Here is a 22,510-nt window from a genome sequence, read left to right as displayed (position 1 = left end):
TTTAAACTGTAGAATACTTTTCATATATTATTACACTTAGTAGTTTTAGTGTTCCTTCACATTTACAATTAAATTGGGTCCACTTGTATTACTGGGTAAAAACATTAAACACACATTGCACATACACACCCATTCACACACACATACACACACACGCACACACACATAATAGAAACACTTAGAAAAGCCCACAGATGTCATTTCTTTAAAAACAAAGGTGACTTAGAAACTACGTATATTCATGGCTCCAAAAAAATCAAAAGGTAATTCCTCATGAAAGCAAAACATGAAAGCCAGTTTATTAAAGATTCAAAGTTCATTTTTAGTTATTTATATTTTAATTAATACTTCATTTGTTTTTAGGAATTCTTTCTTTTCCAAATGGTACATTCTGTAGAAATATTCAGCCAAACCTGATCTAGCTTAATTATTCTTATGCAAAAAATTAATCTAACAGAACTACAAAAGAAAAATACCAGTTTTTCTTGTATTCTCATAGCCACATCTGATCTTGACTGAATAAAATTGTAAAAGGACTCTATTCCACCACACTACTGGTCTTCATTAAAAATACAAATACACTTATACATGTATATATATATATATAATCTCACATGCATGATTTCATCAATCTCATGGGAATGTCATGGCCACTTAATAGTCATGGATATACACCATGAATATGTTATTTAACCTTTTAAAGCCTCAGCTCCTTCAACCATCAAATAGGGTTGGTCATAAAAGTATCTCTCTTACCGGACTACTGAGAGAATTAAAGGAATCTATGTAAAGCTCTTTGTGTAGTGCCCGGCAGATATTAAATTCTCATGAAGGTTAATTGTATTTATTATCATCTTCTTATATCGCTCATCTAGTTAATTTTAGCTATGTAGTGGTTATTGGAGGATAAGTAAAAGAAGGAAAGCTGGAGATATTTGATTTTATTTAGCTATCATCTGTTGACTTTGATAAGGTCTTCTGAGGTCAAATATGTACTGCTCACCTGCTTGTAAACATCATATAGTAGCTAATGCTGCTAGTTTTCTGGATTCCAATCAGGTGTAAAAAGCCATTATGGATCCAGTGTCTGTCCTGCTTTCCCAAGACTACTCTAGCCACTTGCTAAGATATGGAAAGTAGAGATATATATTTCCTTACACTTGTCTTGTTATAATGCACTTCAGCTTTCAGTACTGAAGGAACTTAAGTGACTAGTGTTTTCTTTATCTTCATAAGATTACTGTAAGGATTCAATAAAATAGAGCATATAACATATTTGAAGCCCTAGTGTTCAACACACAGCAGGCTCTCAATTCATATTTGCTACTATTACTACCTTCATACTTTGTAAAACACAGTTATCCTTGTGATGGACCAAGAAGTATAATACTACAAACAGCCAGTCCTAAAGTTCTGTATTTGTTATAGTTTAGTAGAAAGAATGAAAAATTCTACATTTTTTGGTTTGTTTTACAAAATACACAAACCAAGTTGCCAGCTAACAAGATGGAGTTTAGAAAACCATCCAGTCCAGATCTGGCAAATCAGAAGTGGGAGAAGGAAGTGCATGTGTTGCATAATGCTGGATCCTTGCTATTCTCTGTGGGGAGAAACACACTGACATTCTCCTCTCCCCTGATCTGGATAGTTTACCATATATCATGGACATGCAAAACTTTTCAGTATTTAACACTATCTGATTTTGACTTTTATCAAGAAAGTCCATAAAATAAAAACATACCTCAGAGAATAGCATTTTCCAAATATTATTAACTCCACAAGTTTATTCCACTCTTTTGTTTCCATATAGAGTAATCCTAAAACAGGGACAGTAGTCACAATAAATGTTCAGTTAAGAACATTTCTGCCACAGGTTATTCCTTAATTGTAATTCAAAATAGAAAACGAGGAGAATAAAATCTACCTTTCGTAACTGAGATGGAATTTCAACTAATTTTTCTGTTTTGACTGAATTGAAGAAAACAGCAGGAAGTAAAATATGTATTAGTAAGTTATGTGAGACTCCCAAAGCAATTTGTTACCATGAAAAAATACCTTTTATGGGGCTATACTTTGAATATTGTCATGAGTGATGCCTCCATTTTAGTTTAAGTTATATGACTTGAGGTTATTACATTGAAATATTCAAAATTCTCTTTGACACACATACACACCTCTTTAAACACACAAACAAACCTCACAAGCTCAGAATGTCAGCTGTCATATCAAACACAGAGGGAAGACATTTTCCTTTCTCAAACCTGCATTTGGCTCCTTTGGGAGTAGAGAATGAAACTTCCTTAACACAAAAGGAGGTGTTTAAGATGTTTCTATTTGTATAACATTGTAAATTCTCTTTAGCATTTTTTCCCAGACTTACTTTTGAACATGAAATTATATATAGAACAAAGCTTCAGAGCCCCTATACCATTTTATACGTTTAAAACTTAGGTTATATCTCAGGACCTATTCACTAACAGTGTTTAAAAGTAAATCCATTATCGCAACAAGAGAAGAAAACTACAGACCAATACCTGATGAATATTGGTGCAAAATTCCTGAACAAAATACTAGCAAACTGAATTCAATGACACTTTGAAATGATTATACACCACGACTAAGTTGGATTCATACCTCGAATGTAAAGATGATTCAATATATGAAAATCAACCATTGTAAGACACCATATTAACAGAACGAATGACAAAACCCACATGATCATCTCAGTTGATGCAGAAAAAGCATTTGACAAAATTCAGGACCCTTTCATGATAAAAACACTCAACAAACTAAGAATAAAAGAAAAGTGCCTCAACATAATAAAAGCCCTATATGAAAAGCCCACAGTCAAAATCAGACTCAGTGGTGAAAGAGTGTTAAGTTTTTCCTCTAAAATCAGGAACAATGCAAGGATTGCTACTCTAGCCTCTCCTATTGAACTTAATGTTAGAACTCCTAGCCAGAGCAGTTAGATAAGGGAAAGAAATAAAAGACATCCAAATTGGAAAGGAAGATGTAAAACTGTCCCTGTTTGCAGATGATATGACCTTGTATGTAGAAAGCCCTAAAGATGCCATGCAAAAAAACCTCCAAACTGTTAAAACTAATGAACAATTTAAGGAAAGTTTCAGAACACAAAATCAATTGTGTTTCAGTACATTAACAATGAACCATCTAAAAATGAAATTAAGGAAAGAATCCCACCTACAATAGCATCAAGAAGGATAAAACACCTAGGAATAAATTCAACCAAGGAGGTGAAAGACCTGTACACTGAAAGCTACAAAACATTGCTAAAAGAAATAAAAGAAGATACAAATAAATAGAAAGACATTCCATGTTCATGGATTAGAAGACTTAATATTGTTAAAATGTCTATCTACCCCAAATAATCTACAGATTCAATTCAATCCCTATCAAAATCTCAATGGCAATATTTGCAGAAATAGAAACAGATCTTAAGATGCATATAGAATCTCAAGGAACCCTAAATAACCAAAACAGTCTTGAAAACAAAGAACACAGATGGAGGCCTCACACTTCCTGATTTCAAAACATACTACAAGTGGGACTTCCCTGGTGGTCCAGTGGTTGAGACTTCACCTTCCAATGCAGTGGGTACGGGTTTGATGCCTGGTGGGGGAGCTAAGATCCCTCATGGGATGTGCCTCATGGCCAAAAAACCAAAACATGGGACAGAAACAATATTATAACAAATTCAATAAAGACTTTAAAAATGGTCCACGTCAAAAAAATCTTTTAAAAAACCCAAGAAAACATACTACAAGTAATAATAACCAGAGATAGACATATAGACCAATGGAACAGAGAGCCCAGAAATAAACTCTTCCGTATATGATTAGATGATCTTTGACAAGTGTGCCAAGACTACACAATGAGGAAAGGATAGTCTGTTCAACAAGTGGTGTTAGACATCCACTGCAAAAAATGAAGTTGGGCCCCAAGAGGATAGCTACTGTCAAAAGAACAGAAAATAACAAACTTTTGGTGAGGATGTGAAGAAATTAAAACTCTTGTGCACTACGGGTTGGAATGTAAAATGGTGCAGCCATTATGGAAAACTGTATGGAGGGTTCCTCAAAAAATTAGAAACAGAATTACCATATGATCCAACAATCCCACTTCTGGGTATGTATTCAAAAGAATTCAAAGCAGGATCTCAAAGGAATATGTGCATACCAATGTAAACTGCAGTATCATTCACAATGGCAAGAGGTGGAAGCAACCCAGATGTCCACTGATGGGTGAATGGAAAAAGAAAACATGGCATATATATAAAGTGGGATATTATGCAGCTTTAAAAAAGAAGGAAACCCTGTCATATCTACAATATGGATGAACCCTGAGGACATTACACTAGATGAAATAAGCCGGTCACAAAAAGACAAAATACTGTATGATTCCACTCATATGAATTATTTTAAATAGTCAAAATCATAGAAAGAGAAAGTAGAGAGGCGGTTGCTAAGGATTGTAGGGAGAGAAAAGAGAGGATTAGATTTTAATGGGTAGAGTATCAGTTTTGCAAGATGAAAAAGTTTGAGAGATCTGTTGTACAACAATGTGAATATATTTCAACACTACTTAACTATACACTTAAAAATGGAAGATGGTAGATTTAATGTTAGGGCTTTTCATTATAATGAAGTAAATTAATTATAATACAGGCCAACTTTTATCACCCACATACAAATTAAGATCTTAAATTCTGCAACAAATAAAAAATGGCTGGCACAGATCTTTTTAAAAGTAAAATTGCTTTGTTCTAGGGCTGACTGAACTAAGTTGGTCAAATGTGAGAAGAAAATGTCTTCCACAAACAATTCTGGCAGTTTAAAGGAACAATCCCTTAAATAACAAACCGTGGCTTTAAAGGCCCAGAATTGGCAAGGGATGCCTTTCAAAGAGGCCCACAAACAACTATATAATTGAATTTGATGCTTCTTTTTCTAACAATATATGTTTGGAACACTCTGCTCTGAATATAAAATTCCATAGGAAATGGACTGCATGGTCATCACCATCCGTGAAGTTGGCACTGACCCCCATTTCTCCCATAGAATCATGTCAGATGGGATGTTAGTTTAACAAAATCACAATAGTTGATAGGAATTTGGGCTAGGATCCTCATTCATTAAGTTCTTAGGGAGTTGAGCAAAAGAAATAAGCAATCACAGTAACATGACGGTTATGTGAATTCTAGGTATACTAAATCCAAATAGCGCTCAACTTACAGAAAGAACTCTGTCCTGGGGGAATCAAGCGATCTGGACTCAGAGTCCAACTTCTTCACTTACTCACTAGAAGTGTTACCTTGTATGAGCTACATACATTAATTGTGTCTCAGTTTCTATGGCTTAAATTAAGGCTAATTATACATACTTCATATATGAAAACTATGAACACTAAATAAAATACTCTATGTGAAAGTATTCAGCCCAGAATCTGGGGAAGAGTCCAGCACAGACTGAGTCCTCAAATCCTTGTCTGAATCTCTGGAACCTCATCAAGTTTGCCGTTAAATTTCATTCTCACCCTGCAGGGCTTTTGGGAGGTAAGGAATAGGCAAATCTCTTTAAGACTCTTGGGCATAACAGGTACTTTTTTAAAATTTATATCTTTTTTTATTTAAAAAAATAATTTTTTCTAATTATTTCTAAACTATTATTGTTTACCATTTCCATTATATTTTCAATCAGTATTATTGGAATTAATAGTGTTAGAAATTCAGAGACCAAATATTACACTTGGGCTAAATTAAAACCTGATGCAGGCAAGCATATTATGAAACACAAACTCCCCACATGGAAACTAGCATCATCTCAGAGACATTATTAGTCACAGCAATGAGGAACTAAAAGTTTGATCTCCTAAAATATGAAGAAAATGCCTTCATAGGACATGTGCTTTTATGCAAAGTTTCTTTGGTGGCCAAATTCATGTACATATGTACATATGTACACCATGTACATAATGTTCAGAAAAATCAGTCTTTTAGCTCTGTCAGTCCCCAAAAATCCAGGGCTAATGCCACATTCAGATTTGCATGTCTTCTTTTGGGAATGGCTTGAATAATGGAGAAATGGGATTTTTGTTCCAGTAAGCTTTCCTCTGGTTATAAACAATGATTGTCTCAATACAAATTCTCCCTGTAGCCACCCTCCTGATGTGGGTGGGGGCTTCCATGGGGGGCTAAGGTACAGCCAGACTTCCCTTGATGGATTGACCCCCCAAAGGGAATCCCCCCGGGTCTGAAGGCCACCTTGACTTCTACTGCAGGTACAAGTGGCTGATTGTTAGACTCACAAGGTTGTTAAGCTTTTTGAAACAGGAATTTAGCATAGAGTTAAGAGTGTGGCTTCTGGAGAGACATACCTGGTTTCAAATTCAGCTCTGTGAACTTGGGCAAGTTATTGAAGCTTTCTATTTCCCTTGTTTTAGAAAATGGATATAATGAAACCTTCTTTGCCAAGGGTGGTTAAGAGAAGTAGAATGAGATGTTAAACACAGAGCTTTTGGTCGAGGGCCTGGCACATAGCAAGTACTCAACAGATGTTAGCTATTATTGTTTACAGTTTTGATGTCTCATATTGAATCTGAGTCTCTTTATGGCCACTGAGGATGACAGGGTAGTGGAAATCAGTAGAGGGTGCCCTTTGTGGTATTAGCAACTGCAAGTCCTGAAAAGGGCCTGGCCAGAGACCTAACAATGTAGATGACTAGTGTAGGTGGAGACCTTCTAACAGTGTAGATGACTAGTGTAGGTAGAGCCAGAGAGAGAGAGAGAGATTACAGAGATTTCTTTATGGAGGGTATATTTTATTTCCCTTGAGCAGGAAAGAAGGTCTTGCAAATGCATTCTGAATGCTGAATCTGCATGGACTTTTTTTTTTTTTTTTTTTGTGCGGTACGCGGGCCTCTCACTGTTGTGGCCTCTCCCGTTGCGGAGCACAGGCTCCGGACGCGCAGGCTCAGCGGCCATGGCTCACGGGCCCAGCCGCTCTGCGGCATGTGGGATCTTCCCGGACCAGGGCACGAACCCGTGTCCCCTGCGTCGGCAGGCGGACTCTCAACCACTGCGCCACCAGGGAAGCCTGCATGGACTATTTTTAAAGACACTAGTTTCTTGGACTTTTGTTTGGCCCCTGACTCTTTCTTTTAGATTTTTTTCTCCATTTTCCAAAATTAAGTTCCTTGTTCACACATTATCCAAAGTGAAGCACCCTGTAGTGTGTGTTAGTGATCACAGATGGAGGGTGCGTATGGGAGGAGAAGCTATAGTCATCTCCATAATGCATGAAGAAAACAGTGAAGTGCATCCCCTCGCAAGGACATAACGGAGCTTGCTGAGGCTCTTTTGCATAAGGAACTGTTCCTGAGAGCCCACATTATTCATCAGCAAACAGTGCAGCAGTGTGTGAGTGGGCCGAGCAACAGGATGAGGACGCCAGGGAAAGGATTCTTACTTTTGGCTTCACCACAAACTTTCTAGGTGACCGTGAGCAAGTCCAGTGACTTTGTGTCCTATTTTATTTGTCTTACAGTAAGTGGGTTGAGAGGAGGGACAGTCACAGCTTCCTAGACCAACATGAACCTCGGGAAGTCATCTTAGCCCATTCTCCCATATCATGAAAACTATACTTCGAACCATTCAGAGAGGTAATCCTTCCTCCTGCCTTCCCTTCTTCTTCTTACCTCCTTCTCTTCTTTTCCCCCTTTCTTTCCTTTGTTTCCCTTTTTTGGTTCTTAAATTGTTGTAGAGGCATGGTGTTTGATCTCGAACTGCAGTGCCTTCAGGAGCCAGGTAGGTCAAGTCAGCTGAGTAGAACACAGAAGGATGTAGTGGTCGTGTAAAAAGCTGGAGAGTGCATGCACTCCAAGAGGCATCCATGGATGTTTATAACTGTACAAGCTAAAAAAAAAAATTCTACTTTTTGAGGCTTTTTATGGCATGTGGCCAGTCTGACACATCTGAATTATTTAAATATCACCATAAATAACCATTATCACCAATAATGCTGAGCTAATGGGAGGATCTGATAATTAGATATCAATTTTCAAATATTATTGGCAAATACTCCATATGTGAAAACCTATAATTAGAAACAGTATATTACGGTGTAACTCTTTGCTCTGAAGAAAACCTGTTTAGTGCTTTTTAAAAAACCATTACATTTACAAAAATTCATCTTACACTCCTTTTCTTTTGGAAGACCTACTTTTAAAGGCAGGCAGAACCTTAGAGATACCCTAGGTGATCCAGGATGACCCAGTTAATTGGCAGAGGAACAAAATAAAACACAAATGTCTTGATCCCCAATTCAGCATTTCCTGCTCTGACCATTTTAAAATTCTGTGTTGGTTTTTCTGGTTCCCAGAGAAAAATTTGGTTGTCCTTTCCCTAATTTCATTTTCTTCTTGTATTTGTTATTCTTAATTAACAAAGACTCAAAAATTCTCTGGCACACTTAGGCGGTACAAATGCACTAGTGTGTAAAGCAGAGGATGGACACAAGTGATCCTTTGATTCCCCCTCATTTTCCTTCCTCTTTTGGGCTGGGGCAAATCCATCACACCGCAGGTGCAGCATCAGCCAACACCTCTGGGAAAAGCTCAAAGGCGCAGCTGGCCTCCAAGCTGAGGGTATAAGCTGGAGCCACAATTCATCAGGCTCCTGAGAGGAGCTGGGCATGGCAGCACATTAGCCATTGCAGGAGGGTTGGCCAGGAATGGTAAACAGAGCAGGCTAGGACTGCATGAACTGAAGAAGTACAAAAGAAAATTTTAAAAAGGCAAAAGAAACACGAGAGCCAAAAGCCCAGAGCCACCTGGCGTGAATCCAAATCCAAGTAGCTGGCTTGGCATGATCAGGAAGGTGCTTGTGGAAGAGCCCTGGGGAAGAACATCAACTTCAGATTCTGATTTGGCTTCAACTGATCAAAGGCTAGCAGGCTAGCCTCCCTTTGAAATGAGGAACACAAACTGTGAAAATTGGGTAAGGCCTTAGAGATCACCTGGCACATCTAAAAAAACCTCTCATTTCACAGAGGACACCTCAGAGAGGTGAGATCACATATTTGGAGGCCAAGCTGGACTGCATTCCTACTCTCCAAAAACAGGGTCCTTTACAGAACCCTACACTGCTTCACTTGGTCTGGGATTAGTTGAAATTCATATTCTGGCAGGGTCTAAATGGGCAGGGTCCAAAACTCTCTGAAGGATGTTGGCCTCTAGCACTCCATTAATCGGTTACCATTTATTAGACGCATAGGAAAACATTCAATTTAGGAAGAGTGTTGTGGCTTGTTTAGTAACCTCTGTCTTGACCTTTGCTTAGGTAGATCAGAGATAGGGTGGACAGCTCAATCAATCATGCTGATGGCCAACTTATTACAAAAAGTTAAGTCAGGTCATCTAAACAATGTTCATTAATTTTTTAAAACATGGCAGTGAATTGATTATAATGGTTGATTTGTTCTATAACTTTAATTTGTAAAATGCGTAAATTGAACTTCCTTTAATTTGATGGATTGTGTGTTGCAAACTCTATAAGGGCATAGATATTCAAATGTGAGAAGTGTAAAGTGGATTTCAAACATGAGTAGGAGTTGGAAAGTGAGCATTAAAGACAGGAGACGCCTCATGAATAATAATAATATGAATTAGCTAACTTTATTAATAGACTTACTTTAATAGAAGACTTACTATGTACTAACCACTATAGTGAGTGACTTACATGTATATGGTATAAAGTGTGATCGTCCCTATTTTTCAAAGAGAGGTGAAGTCGCTTGTCCAAGATCTCAAATGAGACTGAGTCAAGGATATAAGGCTCATGCCCTAATACTGTCTAGTTCTGAATCTTATCTGGTTTGGAGGTAGTTCAAAAATCAGAGTGGTGCAGAGATTGGAGTATTAGATGAAGAGTTAGGTGACCCGAGTCCTTAGCTCTGGTTTTTCCTCCGACTCAGATCATGCTGGCCATCTTTCCTGCCTGTAAGTGGTGGGTTGGGCAAGTCTAGGTGATGTCTTAGGACTCTTTTTCTGAGTTTCAACTCTTAGTAGCACCTGTGTAAGCAGCACTTCTTACACCTGCGAAAAACACTTGATCCTGGCTTTTTAAGAGAAACTGTGTTTAGCAATTTTTTAAAAAAAGAAATGGTCTAAAGAGGCAGACAGAGCTAGGGCCATATCCTGGAACTACGTACGTCACCTTGGACAGATTAGTCTAACTCTCTGGGCCTTGGTTTCCTCACCTGTTGGAAGGGGATCAACATTTATCTGCCTCACATGGGTGTTGTGAAGATTAAATGAGACAGCATGTCTTGAGCAGTGCCTGGTACATAGTAGAATCTCAATAATCATACATTTCCTTTGGAGTTCTCAACTTAGAAAATTAGAGTCAGGTGCTGAAAACCGACTTAATATCTACTCTTCCAACAAGGAAATTAATACATTTCCTGAAAATTATCTGGAACAGCTTTTCTTTTCTTTCTTCTTTTCTTCTTTAGCTTCTCTCTCTCTCTCCCTCTTCCTCTCCCTCTCCCTCCCTCTCTCTCTCTCTCTCACTCACTCTCGCTCTCAAGCCCAACCCTTATTTAGTGCTTTATTTTTCCCTCATAACATCCTTGGGAGGTAGGAACTATGATTGTCCCTTTTCACACTGAAGAAACCAAGGCATAGAGATATTAAGTAACCTGCTCAAGACATACAGCTAGAAAGTGATGGAGAAGGACTTAAACTAAGACAGCCTGGCTCCAAAGCCCATGCCCTAAACACCACCTCCCACATGTCACATGATCATCCCAAAGAACCCTTGCTTTTGAATCAGAGGAGTGGGACTGTCCATGAAGTATCAAAAGTATAGATTGGCTGGCTGGGAGCATTTATAGCTCTTAAAGGCAATACAGATTCCTCCCAAATGACTGGAGCTCAAGAGATCAGAGTGAAGATCTAGGGATGGATCATCTCTATGCCAAAAATCTTGTGTACCACTGAGACATCTTCTATCCCTCAGTTAAGGACAGAATAGATTTCTAGAATATTAGAAAGATTTTAGAACACAGGCACAAGAGTAGTTCTGCAGTTTGGTTGCAATGAATCTTTACAGAAGAATCTGGTAGGTACCACGATTTTTTAAAAAATTAATTTACTTTTTAAATTTTATTTATTTATTAATTTATTTTTGGCTGTGTTGGGTCTTTGTTGCTGTGTGCGGGCTTTTCTCTGGTTGCGGCAGGTGGGGGCTACTCTTCACTGCGGTGCACGGGCTTCTCATTGCGGTGGCTTCTCTTGTTGCGGAGCATAGGCTCTAGGTGCATGGGCTTCAGTAGTTGTGGCATGTGGGCTCAGTAGTTATGGCTTGCAGGCTCTAGAGCGCAGGCTCAGGAATTGTGGAGCACGGGCTTAGTTGTTCTGTGGCATGTCGGATCTTCCTGGACCAGGGCTCGAACCCATGTCCCCTGCATTGGCAGGCGGATTCTTAACGACTACACCACCAGGGAAGCCCAGTACCACGATTTTTATTTTGTTTTATTTTAACATGAAATACAGGTATATAAGCAGGTGTCCTTCTCCCTCAGACCAAACAATGGGCAGGACTCAGAAAAGGCTCAACCTGCAAACTCCCCAATTATCACATTACCACCTTCAAAGTTCAATTCTCCCTTTTCCCCAGCTCATTTCCAAAATGCATTTTCAAAGGCAATGTCATTTTTGGAATTAAGACTATGTCACGCATTTATTTTAATGAGACAATGCTAATTAAATCTTTACATGCTGGTTACTTAGAGTTTCAATTTTGCAGTTTAATGGTGAAACCCTTTAAGGAATTCTCCTTTGCAAGCACTATGCTAAAAGGGTGCATACACCTCTCTACCTTTAGAGAGGTTGAATGACAACCCAAGCATTTCCATTTCCAAATGAGTTAAATCCTTCGCCAAACAAAGAAACAAAAAATAAAGCAAGGGATGGGCATTTACCAACACATTTATGTATCGTTCTTAAATACTCTGGCTGCAAAGATGTAAACAAAAAGCAAAGGGAGTTAAATTGTTAGCCCAAGAAAGATAGGAAGCATCTCTTCCAAATAATGAGGTATTTTCTAGCCTTGTAGACACTTCCCATTTTTACATCTAATGTTTGTTGTGGAGTCGTTTTGGCTGAGTAGTAGTCATAATAATAGCAGTCAGTACTTGCTAACAGCAGTTAGCTCTTACAGTGCCACAGGCACTGCACTAAGCACTTTACATAAATTATTGCATTTAATGCTCACAACCCTATGAGGTAGGAAACATTAATTTTTCTATTTTTATGGATGATGAAATGGAGACTCAGAAAAATGAAATAAGCTGGCCAAGATCTTGGAGCCAGTAGAGTGGTGGAGAGTCTGTGAATCCAGGCACCTGAGGCCAGAGGCCAAATGATGCTCCTCTTCTATCCCAGTCTGTCTGGGCAGGGGGAGTCCTTGCCAAGATTTTAATCTGCCAGGACTAAATTGAGTTTCATGCGGTAGAGACCCTGTTTCCGTCTTGTTCACAATGACACTGCCCTGGCATCTACATAGTGGGCACTCAATAAATAAATAAAATAATTGAATCAATTAAAATGTGCTTTCCAGGTGCCCAAATATGACAATGATATTAAGCTTGCAAATGTTCAGTCCTACTGGGTCTCTTCTACATTTGGGCTGATATAAACCCTGTGCTTTTAAATGTCACACTTTTATTTAAAATAAAGAAGAAGAAGAAAAAGCTTCCAGTTTAGCACATATCTGCTCCCCATCCATCCTCATGCTTGTGATTTATGAAAATCCTGCTCTCTGATTTTTTTTCCAGACTCTGATGAAATCAGGATTCAGACTAAATGCAAAAGAGATCTAATAAACTGATGCCTACTTTAATTAGATTCATAAAATCAAACAAATACTCATTGGGTGTTTACTGTGTCACAGAGCCAGAAAGACCAGACCCTGCCCTTAAAGAATTTATAATCCTGTGGAGAGAGAAAACAAATACACAAGTGACTCTGTAAAATAAGATACATGTCAAAAGGAAGGAGTGAGTAGATATGTGGATCCTTGGGAAGGAGAGATCAGAGTTGCCAGCATGTGACAGCTCCATCAGCGCTCTCCAGTCCAACCCTCTGATGACAGAAGTGTTCTGTACTGGCGCGTCCCAACAGGGGATTGAGTAAGCTACTGAGTACTGGAAATGTAGCCGGTATGAATGAGAAATGGAATTTAAAATTTTTATTTCAACTACATGTAAACAGCCAGATGTGGCCAGCAGCTACCATATTGGGCAGCAGAGCCCTAGATCTACAAACTTAGCTGTTTATTACCCAGGGATCTTTTTAAGAATGCAGATTCTCATTCCTTATGGAGATTTTGATGAGGTTGGTCTGGGATAGGGTTTGGGTGTATAAAGCTCCACATGGGGCTCTAAAGCAGACCAAGTTTAATACTCCAGCCTCAGGCTATCCTAGCTGGGCTCTGCCCTATCACCACGCACAGGCTCAGAGGGTCTGGCAGCCACGTTGGCCTGGGCCTGATAAAGGCAAAGATGTCGCTTGACTTGGCTTTGCTCTAAGCCACTCTGTTTCCTTCCTACATCTACTCAACCAGATGTTTTTAGAGGTGACCCAAACTCTAAGCTAATATATAACTGAGGTCCAAGGTTGTGTTTTATTCCTCTTGGTAGGCACTGTGCCACAGTGCCTGGCCTATGAGTGGTATATAAATGTTGGCTGAAACAACCAAGATATGTCACAAAACACATTTTCAAGAGTCTTCCACTCATGGGGCCTGCCACCCCAGAGAACAAAGTCCACCTGAAACAGGTGTATGGATGATGGTGTGCAAAAGGCAAACATAGGAAAGCCAATGCACTCTTTAAAAGATTCATAATTTGACTCCAGAAGGAAAGTCATAAAGAAAGAATTCTTTTGTCCAGATCTCAGGATAAGGCAAACAAGTCTGGACTCTTGCCTTCAAGCCAAGTATCAGAGTGCACCATTGTTCTCCTTACCTTCTTTGAAAATAGTTGTCAGAAACCATCCTGCATAAAAACTAACCTAAACAAAAAATGTCTGTCCCTGCCATGATTCTTTGTCTATTTCCTAAAGACAAGGCTGAGTGTAGGAAACTTTTTAGAAATTATGAATTTTTGATGGTGTTTGCTACACAGTGCCTGGTAGAGTGCTGAGTGTTTAGGGGGCACTCAGAATCCGTTGTGGAATGAATAGGCCTTTAGGTGCTAATGCCCCTGTTTTGTTTTAAGCATTTTAGTTGGCTCCCATCAAAAACATTTGTCATTTTGGGATCATAACCTTGGGCAAGATAATAGTAGAAGACATGAGATAAAAGTAATGCTAAAAACCAGCAAGGCAAATTCATATTATGGTAGGAAAGATGGAAATCGTTTTTGAGAACTCAGGAAATGATCTCTATATTTCCTGCTAGAAGAAAGGGGATGGGAAAACATGCCAACTGATAAGGCAGCTCTTGAGAAGATGAGAGTAAACTCAGGATTTGGAGCCAACAGACTCCAGCTCTGCATGCATGAGAGTCACTTTTTTAGACTCCAGGTCCTCCTTTGAGAGCAGTGTGAGCATCCTTTCTTCATGGGGTCGTTTAAAAGGCTCAAATAAATTGTACTCCCTCAAAAAGATATGTTGAAGTCCTAACCCCTGGGACCTCAGAAAGTGACCTTTTTTGGAAATAGGGTTGTTGCAGATGTAATTAGTTAAGATGGGGTCATATTGGTGCAGGGTGGGCCCCTAATCCAATATAACTGGTGTCCTTATAAGAGGGAAGATGAGGTGAATACAGGGACACACAGGGAGAATGCCCTGTGTCAATGAAGGCAGAGACTGGAGTTATACAGCTACACCAGTACACAAGGAACACCAGTTTGCCAGCAAACCCCCAGATGCTAGGAAGGGGCAAGGAAGGGACCCTCTGCAGGTTTCAGAGGAAGCATGACCCTGCTGATATCCTGATACCTTGATTTCAGACTTCTAGCCACCCAAACTGTGAAACAATAAATTTCTGTTGTTTACGTCACCCAGTTTTTGGTACTTTATTATGGCAGTCCTGAAAATAATACAGTGCTATATGTGTATTAACTACTTTCCTAATTATTTTTACATGAATGCTTATTTTATTTAATATTTAAGGTGCTCACTCTGCTCACCACCTTTCTCCCCACTGCATACCTACAACACATACACTGATTATGAAAAGAGGTTGTTTTCTACCATTGCCTATACATCCTGTGGATAGGGAGATACCCATTCTTAATTTTAAATGTCGTGGTAAACTTGACAGTCTTTAGAGCTTCTTCTCTAGGACTTAGCAAGCAAGACTAATACTTACGCATGAGCTATTTCAGCTCCATGCCAAAATCATTTTTCCTCCACTGTTTTGAAAGTCATGTGCCAGTTACAGTTTGCAGACTTCTTGAACCTACAGTCTTTCAAATCCCTTTTAAACCTCAGATTCTAAGACAGGCAAAGGAAGCTGGACCAGGAAAAAAATTTTTCTTTCTGTTTACATTACTTGCAGGATCAAGAAATTTTTTTTCTTTCTTTCTTCGTAAGAAATGAGCTATTTTTGCATAACTGGAATCATAAGGTAGCAATTTAACATTATTGAATTGAGAAACCGACAGAAGGCTAAACAGAACAAAACATGAACCAACAACTGGGCTATTTTTATTGCTCCTTTTTAGTACCAGCAAGCGCAGTGATATAAAAACTACCATGAAATTAATTAATTTTAGTCTTTTTACAAATTATTTTAACTCTCCTCCCATAATATGTCTATATAAAATAATTGCTCTGTAATTACCGACATGATTAAATGTTAAATAAATGCGAGATCTTTAGTTGGGCAGCCTTAACATGCCTAGAAGGCTGAGTTTCACTACTTCTTTTTAAGAACTTCACAGTATATTGCTTAGTATTTTCACTGCACACATGGATTTCACCATGCCATGTTAATAAATGTTCCATAAGGAGCCAGTTGCTACAATGCCTCTTGATTATACATTCAAAACTACAGATAGACCAGTGGAAAAAATAGACTCATCATGGTTGGTACGGAAAGTGCCAATATGTAGGCTGCTAATACAAACGCTGTAGATTTTTGGATGCCAACTAAGTCAAGCAACTCCATTAGATTGTATGAGATTTTCTTTTGCTCCCAGACTGAACGAGAGTTTAGTTTGTAATAGTGAAAATAACTTCTCATCTAAAAAATGGCAAACATTTTTACATCCATTTCAGAATATTTATTGCGTTTTTCTTTGCTCAAAGAGAGTTCTGTACTATCTTTTGTTATATTTTTTTATATCCAGTAGTAATCTTTATTACCTAACTGACATTTTCACAAAATTTTTATTGAAAAAATGAAAGCATCCAATGTCCTTCAGAGGGGAGCCTATACTTTTAGATCTCATCTAGCGATATTTCTCTAAAGAATCTGACTGCTTAGAATTTGCCAAATAGGAGACTAAGTGCTGTTTAAACCTCAGACTGAGAAAATGTCAAGAACATATCCCTTCCACATTGAAATGCTCCTTTAAAATTTGGAGACCGACATATAGAAGTATACATATCTTTAGTGTAAAAAGTTCCTGCTACTCAAGGTTAAAGACTGCAGTGTTTCAGGGAGTGACAGTATTTGCCCTTCAGTTTGATAGACCTTAAGCACATTGTATTTCTACAGAATGCCATCTTTTTTAAAGAAGCAAAATAAAGCCATCTGTCCCTGAACTCTTAAAATAAACTTGGTTTCAGTTCTTTTTCTAAACTATTTTTATATGACTTTGTTCTAATAAGGACTCAAAGAACCTGATTTTCTTCATCATTGGGAGAGGATAAATATAGCAAAAAGTGTGCCTGCCTGTTCAAACCTTCCCTTTGAAGGCTTGGGGGCTGCAGTGGCTCTGTAAGGAAGAGTGCTAAGATAGCCAAAGGCCAGGGGTGCGGAGCAGGATATAGAGCAAGAGGAACAGCACCGTGGGAAGTGCTTTGCCTATATTCTCACAGCACGAGATGGTGGCAGATGTGATTATTTTCATTTTATAAATGACCTTAGGGCTCAGTGATCAAGTGACTTACCAGAATTCCCACTGCTAATTGGTAAAAGAGCTGATATTCAACCCAAGTATGTTACAGTCTGAGTGAGAACACTTTCTGTGAACCCACTTGCCTCAGTGATCTTTTTTTTAAAAAATAAATTTATTTACTTATTTATTTATGGCTGTCTTCGTTGCCGTGCGCGGGCTTTCTCTAGTTGCTGCGAGCGGGGGCTACTCTGTTGCGGTGCGCGGGCTTCTCACTGCGGTGGCTTCTCTTGTTGCAGAGCACGGGCTCTAGGCATGCGGGCTTCAGTAGTTGTGGCACGTGGGCTCAGTAGTTGTGGTGCACGGGCTTAGTTGCTCCGCGGCATGTGGGATCTTCCCAGACCAGGGCTCAAACCCGTGTCCCCTAAATTGGCAGGCAGATTCTTAACCACTGCGCCACCAGGGAAGCCCCGCCTCAGTGATGTTATGGGACCTCCAGTAAGTAGCACGAATACACTGCAGCTGTTCTCCCAGGTACACAGAATAAAACTAACTTGTAAAGTAAAACCTTGGTTAATCAGAAGATTAGGCTCAGGGAATTTGCAAATTTAAAGGTTTCCTAGAAAGCTTTTAGCTTCAATCTCTAATACCCACTTTCTTGCCTTTGATAATGGTAGTTAAATTTTTGTTTTTTTAAAAGACATTTTTTCTTCAAGGCCTTGATAATGAACTCATATTGGAAATTTTTTAAAAATCTAAAGCCTTGGTTATTAACTTATTTTCTTCCAATTTCCCATTTTCTCCTAAAAGTAGACTCTAGAGGAAAAGAATTCCAGTTAATTAGGATTTTAGTAATCTGGTTTTTAAATTGGTTTAGTAAATTAAAATCAGGTGAAAGCTACCTCCCTGAATTTGAAATAGTTTCTTATTATAGATTCTCTTTGATGCCAATGTGTTCACCTATGTTAGTATGCATTCAAAACTAATGGTCCAATACTGAAAGTACTTCAGCTCATGGATGACCTGGATGCCATAAATCCACCAGAGCACATTAGTGGGATGGTTCTTAATTACACAGTTTAGGCTTTGTGTAATCAATGATGCAAAGGAACAGCTGAGAACATTAACATGCCAGCAGGCATTGTAAATCATAACACATTCTATACTCTCTTCAATTCATGTGTCTTATTAAATTAAAAGTTAAAAGAATAGTTTCAGTTAAATATCTTGTATTGCCATCATAACCATTAAAATATAAAATGATCCAATGCTATTATAAGATCATCTTTATTACTTTTCCTAGTTTTCTAATGGAAATTGTAGTTACTTTTTGAACTTTAAATATAGGAATGATATTTTTAATGAAGCAAAATTAAAGTTATCTCTTAGAAAGTTTGACTAAATAAAAAGGTTATTTCATAATAAAGTACATTTTAGAATAAAATGCAGTGCAATCTTTATCTATCTAGGACTAACATGCACCTTAAAAGCTTTCTATAGAGTTTTAGGTTTAAGAAGTACACTATTTAAACTGTGGAATGTTCAACTGGTTATAATAGTGATGAAATATATTAATGTTGTTTTATTATTACTTCAAGTTATATTTAAATGAGGATAATGAAGACATAATTTGAACACAAGACCAGAAAATGAGAATTATTTTCTTGGAGAATTAAGCAACTTGTAGTAAGCTTCAGCAACTTGGGATAAAATATGGACAGGTAACTGATTTTTGCTTCAGGACTTTTAAGTCTCCAAAATCTAACAATCACCCATGTTAGCACTCATGAGAAAATTCTGAGTTCAGAAGTATTACCATCAACATGTGGCTGGCAATTAGGTTATTGTACCCTTCAAAGGAACAATAGAAATGAATTAGAATAGCTGACCGGGCAGTTCTTCTGTGTAAGGCACCGTTGGGGAGTAGGGGGAAGCAGGCGTCATAAGTGGAGGTGAAGTTGTATGCAAAGCAGTGGTGTCTTGAGACAATTGTGAGCATTTCTTTTCACATCCAAGTTTACAGACATCATGTTGTTAGCTTACGATTGGTCATGGTGAGTGTACTTTACACTACAGAAATTGGCAAACACTACGAATCAGGCTTATCTTTTTGGAGAGCTGACTGTTAAAACATTTACCAGCACACTGCTGGTGTCAAGGCACCAAAGTAGCAGAGGCGGAATAGGTACATGGAATCAGAACTATTTCATTGTAAATGAGATTCAAGGTCTCTAAGGTAGGAATGGAAATCAAGACAGAAAAGAAGGATGGTGCCTAGCTATGGAGGGCTTTTTATGCTTCACTAGGAAGTATTCTCTCAATTTATTATCCTTGTCAGAGACCTAGCAGAAAACAGAAGGTACATTCAAAACGAGTGAATAAAGAAAATTTTAAAAAAGGGACCATTTACAAGGCATGGACAAGGTTAAGGTAAACTCACAAAGGATGGCCAAACACTCCTGAGCTAGCTACTGCACGAAGCAGAAGTCAACAAAAACCAGATGGCAGAGGACCCACTGGGACAGTCCATACAATCTGATTCTCAGGTTACAAAGCAAAGTGGAGTAGGGTGGTTCTGGAGGGGTATGGAAAATATCCAGCACAATCTCATTATCAGTGGGGACCACTAAATGTCTTTGCAGGGAACTATGGGATCATTTCTACAATTCATAAAGATTGATCCACCGGCTGTGTGTAAGACAGGAGAGGGAACATAATGGATATGGGGGAACCCACTAAGAAGCACTTTCAATAAGCTAAATAAGAGGTAATGAGAAGTGAAATTCGTAAGACTTAAGAAGATCTCAAGAGGCATGGAGAGAAAAGTAGAATAATAGGGCTTCCCTGGTGGCGCAGTGGTTGAGAATCTGCCTGCCAATGCAGGGGACACGGGTTCGAGCCCTGGTCTGGGAGGATCCCACATGCCGCGGAGCAACTGGGCCCGTAAGCCACAACTACTGAGCCTGCAAGTCTGGAGCCTGTGCTCCCAACAAGAGAGGCCGCGATAGTGAGAGGCCCGCGCACCGCGATGAAGAGTGGTCCCCGCTCGCCGCAACTAGAGAAAGCCCTCGCACAGAAACGAAGACCCGACACAGCCAAAAATAAATATAAAAATAAATAAATAAAAGATTACTATTAAAAAAAAAAAGAAAAGTAGAATAGTAATAAAAGTGTTCAGGGAACCAGAGATGTACTGCTATAAAGCACAGTACAAAGATGAAGGATAATGGCATCTTACTGAAAAATAAATGACTGTCTCCATCATCTCCTTTGATAACTATTTGGTGATAGTGTCTGAATTAAGTTATATGTCAATACAAAGATGAAGCGAAAACAAATTATTACAAGGGCAGCATGCTAACTCAGTGCTGAAACGACCTCTGTATTATGAACCATAATTGAGATCAGGCAGAAAAGTAGATCTCTCCATGGAGGACAAATCAATAACAGCTAGGTTTTATGGTCATTAGCACCCTAATGAAATTACTCACCATCTAAATCTCTTGGAGGATCTTGAACACTCAACATCAGTCACGTCTTTCATGTTAACACCCGGCCAGATGTGGCTAAGTGCAATTTACATGATGGAGACCAGGAACAAGAATGATATTCCACACATGAAACATTTGCATACCAAGCAAGAGGGTTTTAAGATAACCCTAAACTAGTATTTAAAAATTTACATCTGTGGGCAACACAGTTGATGTGTTGTCAGTTAGCTAGTGTCTTAATCAGGGGTTCATCTATAATAAAAGGAAATGTATTACGGGGGGAAAAAGGCAATGGAGAGCAGGAAATAAAAGGATGTGTATTAGCTTACTAGACACTGTGTCACTCTCACATACATTTTATCTTTAACCAAGAGGTGGAAAAGTTAAGTAACATGCCCAAGACCACACAGAAAGGAAGGAGAGACTTTCTCCTCCTGTGCTCTTTAGCTCTTAGTCTTGGTATGTCAGTCCAAATATGTCAAGGCATTGGCATGCCACTCAGCCAGCTCAGGCACCTGAACCCTTGCTCCTGCAATTCTTCTCTCCAGGAATTCAAGCCTTCTGTTCTCTTCCCCTTTCCATGACTAGATTCAACACATCCCATCCCTTCTGTACATAATGCAAACTCCCGCCTTTGCGGAACTTCATAATAATCTGTCTTGTCTGAACTCTCGTGTACTTTCGAGGAAGGGGGAAAGGAAGGTCTGAGATTAATGGCCTCCCTTTTGCTCTATTCTAAGCCTCACGGGTCTTCTGTTTCTCAAACCCATCGAGTTTCTTCCAACCTCCAAATCTTAGCTTACAAAGCTCCCCCCTGCACCCCACTGCCTGGCTAATTCTCACTTATGCTTGGGATTTTGGTTGAAATGTCACTTCTTTAGGCAGGTCTTCTCTTAGAAGCCTCCATGTAATGTTCTATTCTGGCCTCATGAACTTCTCTTTCACTGGACTTAACACAGCCATACTTTTACATTTCCTTGTGCGATAATCGGATTAATGCTTTTATCCCCCCTCAGAAGGCAAGCCCCACATAGGAGGGGACTGCATTTCATCTGTTTTGCTCACCACTGTATCCCCAGCTCACACAAAAAGATCTGTACAGAGGTGATGCTGTCAGTATTTGCCAAGTGACTGAAGTAAATGACTGTCATGTTCTAAGCATTATAGCAAGAGCTTTCCCACATATCTTCAGAGCAACCCTGTGGGGTCATATCACTCCTCCATTCTACAGATGAGACAGCTTGGGGGATCAGACAAGTTAAGTCTTTTAACCAAGATCACACAGCTAGTATGTGATAGCGTTGAAATTCAAACCCAGACCCATCTCATCCGAGCCCCTCTTTTTTTCTGTTGTTGTGGAATTTCCACAGATGATCACTTAATTATTTTGTCTCATCTCTATTCATTCTGTTTCCCCAATGAGTCTCAAAGCTTATCTGGGATGGAAATAACACCTTGTACACTTTTTTCATTCCTCCACATCACCCTGCTAATAGCACTGGATATTCTACATGCATTTAATGAACACTTTTTGATTAATAACACTTCCTTGGCATTAATAACATAAAAGCATCCTCAAATGATTTCAGCTTTCTATAATAACCTGTCTAAAATAGTAATGTATTAACATCTCTGAGTATAAGCACAGGTTTAAGAGCTACTAATTTCTACCAAACTATTTAGGAAATAATTTTTTTTTTTAATTATGAGAAGAAACAGTGTGGCAAAATGAAGAAGACATATGATATGGAAATCCCTTTCCTCTTTCATCCTCTGAATATTTGTAAGTGTGTTTTCCATGTGCTAAGTACTCTTCTAGGTGCCAGGGACTCAAGGCTGAGTAAGCCATAGCCTTTCCCTTAAGGAGCTGTTTGGTGGAGGGGTGGTATCACTATGATGTGAATAAATAATCTTAAACTAAGATAACAC

General features: G+C 38.8%; 1 protein-coding gene across 3 annotated transcripts in view; it reads right to left on the bottom strand.

The window, feature by feature from the left end:
- LRRN1 (leucine rich repeat neuronal 1) overlaps window positions 1-22,510 on the bottom strand; it is a 42,809-nt gene that overhangs the window by 9,146 nt on the left and 11,153 nt on the right. The window contains exons 1-2 of one of the 3 annotated variants that reach the window (XM_082663158.1): window positions 7,717-7,757; window positions 1,742-1,817 (exon numbers count right to left, since the gene is read on the bottom strand). The exons of 1 other annotated variant lie outside the window; for it this stretch is intronic. The gene's annotated coding sequence lies outside the window, so the exon portion shown is untranslated. Of the gene's footprint in view, window positions 1-1,741; window positions 1,818-7,716; window positions 7,758-22,510 lie in introns of those variants that run through there. One more of the 3 variants, XM_082663157.1, reaches the window with a different exon arrangement.

Source organism: Grampus griseus, assembly GCF_964374135.1.
Source record: "Grampus griseus genome assembly, chromosome: 10".
Lineage (NCBI taxonomy): Eukaryota > Metazoa > Chordata > Mammalia > Artiodactyla > Delphinidae > Grampus > Grampus griseus.
The sequence above is the reverse complement of the archived record's forward strand: the minus strand, read 5'-3'. Positions and strand labels throughout refer to the sequence as shown.